This window comes from Magnolia sinica, chromosome 12 (assembly GCF_029962835.1).
Source record: "Magnolia sinica isolate HGM2019 chromosome 12, MsV1, whole genome shotgun sequence".
NCBI classification, from domain to species: Eukaryota; Viridiplantae; Streptophyta; class Magnoliopsida; order Magnoliales; family Magnoliaceae; genus Magnolia; species Magnolia sinica.
The window spans coordinates 81,460,643-81,465,799 of NC_080584.1; positions in this window are offsets into that span (position 1 = coordinate 81,460,643).

The following is a 5,157-nucleotide window of genomic DNA, read 5'->3' on the forward strand; positions in this document are numbered from 1 at the left end:
TTCATTTGATTATAGATTGAATGCAAATAAAACATTTATGATTCTTTAAAATAACAACTTTTTCTTTATTTCTTTCTTTGAGATTTGTAACATGTTCGTGACACCATATGTACAAGTAACAATGGAATCGCATGTTACACACACATGTTATAGTGTAAGTGTGTAATAGTGAAACTTGATGCCTAGGGAGGTAGGTGATTGTTAATAAAATTCTTTGGCTAGAAAAGGCAAACCATTCTTTTGTATTTGATTGTGAAAAAAAAAAAAAAAGCATATATCTAAGATGCTGATGTTTATTGATTCTTCTACTCTATGGCATTGTACCAAGTCCATGACTGTATATTTATGTTTTTTTATAAAGAGAGAAATAATGTGTTTGGTATGTCCTGGTGCACTGCTGCTTTGTGGTAAAATGAATTCAAAATCCTAAATTTCATTGTGACATATTCCAATGAAAATTTCAAAGTTCTTGGGAGAATGGGACTTGGAATTTCAACCCTAGATTTTAATTTTAGAGGAGGTTTCGCATTGAAGGATGTTGAATGAGAAATAACTGAAACATGGAATGTGGCACGGTGGATATCCAAGCGGTCCATCTAGCTTGGTTGTTGAAATGAACGGCCTGTACGTGCAAATGATCCTATACATATAGATTGTGGCCATTGACTAGATGGGTGAGATGAAAATGCATTCAAAAAGAGAAATTGATGGCCAGGATCATCCGTTTGATTTGACTTTCAAGCAAGGGTCATCTAAGCGGACGATCCACTGAATGGACGGATAAGATCCACATGGGCTATATGGGAACAGCTAATAGCCATCGAATGCTAGGGACCTGAGCTGAATTGAGCTCCTAGATTAGCCATAACTGGGATCCGATACAACCGTATTGTGGGAAAAACCAAACTGGTATCTCATGTGAGAAAAGCGACTGTTATGTACAAGTGATAAGCGTCCGAGCTGAGGAAGTGTTGAGGGTCAAATATTGCATATTATACCCCAAATATTACCTGATTTTACGGGCATGATATCGTCTAACGCCCTACTTTAATCGTGTTTGTGATGCAAGGTGTATTTAAGAGCATGGACTGGAAAAGGGTACTAAAAGCATGGACTTAACGCTCTGAAGTCACTAAGGCAAGGAATGGACCTCAGGAGACCAAGATCGAGGAAATTACATGCCGAAAATCAAAGGAAATCAAGCCGCTCACGTTGAACGAGTTTGAAAGTCAGCCAGAATGCAAGATCACAAGGTTTTCACCATCCGTTCGGCTCGAAACTTTATATCTGGACTGAAGACTATAAATTAACTGTACATGTAGAATTTCAGACATTGGATCCTTGTAAAAGTGGGCCAACGGACATATCAGCCATCAAATATTTGATCTGGGCCCACCTGATATCTGGATATGCTTCAATTTTGATTTCAACCCCTTAAGTTAGATGGAGAGATGAATGGACGGTGTGGATTTCCTAGAAGACAGATCAGTGGGTACCACATAGGAAGAATGTGCGCATCTTGCACGTGAAACTACGGTGCATCGGATTAAGAAAGTCGGTCAGCACATGCTAACCCGACTCCTGCTCGAAGGCAGCTTGCTGCAGCGTAACGGACGGACCGTATCCTTTTTGCGAAAGTCGGTGGGCCACCATCATGGCCCACGGGGACGATCCGAGCTGTCCATCTTGTAGAGGAGCTCGGGAAGGTAAAAACTATGTTGACCTCGTATACCCTTATACGAGTACGTGCCTGATACAGTGGCCACAAGAAGACCATTCTGTTACGTTCAAAGCAGTTACAACAGGTTTAATTCCATGGACCACGTCAAAATCAGATCAGAAACACGATTTATTGGGCCAAGATTCCAAGGGGAATCCAATGGACGGAGTGGATTTTCCTTCCTGCTCTGAATATGGGCCCCACTGTTAACGCAAAACCGGATTTCTACAAAAAGTTGCTCGCGTAAGAAAATTCGGAGAAATCGGACATTCTAGCTTGCTATATGACCCACCTATGGATCAAGGTGTTGATTTGAACCGTCCAAACACCTGCAAGATGGGTTTCAGCCACATCCAAGAAGTTGGATTGGATGGACTAGATGGCCAACCACTCCAAATCTGGTTTTGACGTAAGTGTTCTCCATAGTTTCGCCGCACCAAAAATAGAATCCACGAGAACGTTTTGCGGAAGGTCTTACGCACTCCAGAAACCGGCCTTTCCACTGTCTTTCCTACCTATAAGAGAGAGAGAGAGAGAGAGAGAGAGAGAGAGAGAGAGAGAGAGAGAACATGAGAGGAATCCAAGCCTGGGGCTTCAACGTGCAAGAGAGGGAGATAGTTCGAGTGTTTTTTTCTTTTTATTTTGTATTTTTTTATGTTTTTGTTTAAGAGAATTAGCCTAATCATGTCTTGCTAAACTTCTTAGCTAGGGCTAAGAGGTGAAGCTTGTAGTGAGATGGGAGATTTCTTTTTATGCTTTTGATTCTTGTTTAAACTGAACTCTATTTGATTCTAGTTTGATCATATGGAATGCCTTTAGTTTTTAATGGTTTGTTGTGACTCAAATTACAATAAATCTGCAATATCTTTTGGTATTTTACATCCATTATAGGGATTATGAATTTAGGAATTTCTGTTGTTCACCATCGTCTCCTGGGCATGGTTGGATGACGAAACCCTTCCTGATGTTCATAAATTCCCTTGGATGGATTGTGGATTGGTTAACTTCTGTTGTTTGCTTTGTTTCATAGGCATGGTTTTGTGATAGAATTAAACGGAGTTCACACCCTTCTCATCTCTTGAAAACTAGATCAAAGGAAGTTCAAATCGAGCTTTAATGATATATCTTCCAACTGGATGAAGATGGGACTCGAAGTCCAGTTGAGTTCATTAATCAAGCGTAGATCTCCCTGATCTCTACAAGTGGATCCTTGGCACCCTAGTTTCCTACCTTTGATTTCTACAAGTTTTTAGTTGATTATTCATTATCATTCTCCTATTTTACCCCCGATTTAGATTTCATCTTATTCTAGTTCTAGTTCTGGTTATTTTCAGATTATGTATAGGTTTCAGTCCCTGTGGATTCGACCTCAGTCTTATCGAATTTATTACTACATCACAACCCTATACTTGGGGTGTGAACAGGAAGACCTCCCGAGCTAGGGTGACCGAGGTCTGAGCAGAAGGACCATCAACATAGGATAAGCAGTTCCTCTTGCTCAAAGACAAGCCACTGAGCTGAGCCATCAAAGGATGGAGCTCAGTAGGAGAGGATATTCACCCCGCCAGAAATATCTACAACACAGGTAAGAAACCCGTAGGTAAGGAGCTTGAGCCCCGAGCTCCCCAGCATCCTGAGCTGACCAGATCATCGACACTACTAGAGAGGCATTATGAGAAATCTGGAGAGAATCTCACCCCGACTCCAGAAGTGAAGGATTTGGCCTAATCTTGGCCGAAGATCACTCCAACATATGCAGACTCTACTGAAGATCACTCCGACATATTCGGGCTCGATAATGTCTTCAAAGACATGTCTAAGATAAAATTCCTATCAGAATAGGGACTCCCCAACGTAGCACATTAAGAGACGATGATTCAGAACCTCACATACCCTATATATACAACTAATCTATACTAGAGAGGGAGGATTAGGTGAGATTTAAGCCCTTATTCACACCTTTGAGATCTAACACCCCCCCCCCCCCCCCCCTTGCTACTCATATCTACCCTAGCTTTTACAGGTCCATTAGAGGGCGTAGTTTTATAGCAATCTTATCTATTGGCCAAAATCTGGTGATAAAAAATTAGCGTTGTTTATGAGAAATCGATACAGCCATGTTCTCACCGTCTTTCGCTACAATTGTTCCCAATCTTCCCTTCGATGGCAAATAGAAAAGGGAAGGCCCTAGCCACAGCCTAGCCCTTCCAACGGGCCCGTCCGGAGAGGATTAGGCTTCATGGTCACATCTCTAGTCCCAACCGCCCTCGCAGGTTATGGTAGAGAAATCACAAAATCGGGGAAGTCGACTTATTTTCCTCAAGAACTAGGTCAGAACCCTTTCTGATAATGTAGATTGCATCATGAGGTTGTTAGAAAGACAACAAGTGTCCCCGACCAACCAACAGGAAGTGATAGAGGTGGCAACTGAGCAGCCTTATCCAGTACAATCACACCTCGAGTAGCATTAGGGGAAAATATGAGCTGGGGGAAGCCTCGCTGCCCTACTTTAGATACGATCGGAGAGTCTATACCCTTGAAGAGAAGAGGCAGGTTCAGGGGAAAGTCCCAGAAGGCATGGCAGACAGCAAGGTCCCCTAGGGTGTAAAAATTAGAGAGATTTAAGACTAAATTGATAACATTCAGCAATCATACTAAGCAAAGGCCCCAGTATCTATCGACGCCCTCCTTAAGTATATCGAGCCACCATTTACGAATGACATTATGCAAGCTTAGCAGTTACACAGGTTCAAAATTCTTCAAATATAATCATATTTGCATTCAAGCAACCTCACAAAGCACTTGGAGTCATTCATAGCATAGATGAAGATTCATGGCGCTTCTAGGCCCACGATGTGCAGGGCATTCTCCCTGACACTCATTGGGAAAGCTCAGTAGTGCTAAAGAAACCTGAAGTTAAAGTCAATCAGCCCATTCACCTAGCTGAGCAGGGCCTTTGCTATGTAGTTCATTAGAGGCAAATATATTCGCAAGTCAATGACTTAGCTTTTTATGGTAACTCAGAAGGATGACAAGTCGCTGAAGGATTACACTGTTTGGTTCAATGTCAAGCCCATCCAGGTTGAAGACTACTCTAATGGATAGCCCTTATGGCCATGATGGTTGGAGTACTTAAAAGGGAGAGGTTCCTTGTCTTGCTCAGTAAGAACCCCCATAAGATTTTGTCCAACCTGATGAACCAAGCCCAGAGGTACACCAATGCTGAAAAACTATTTGGCGCCTGCAAGAACACCAAGGGCGAGAATACCTCGATGAAATATAAAACGAAAAAAGAGGCCAAGGAGGGATCTAACGCCAACCCCAAAAGAAAGAGAGACAACGACCAAATGGCGCTGTTTAGGCTCCCCGAGTTCCAGAGAGTCGATCTCATTGGTATACTCCATTAAACACCACGCCCAAGCAGGTGCTCATGTAGG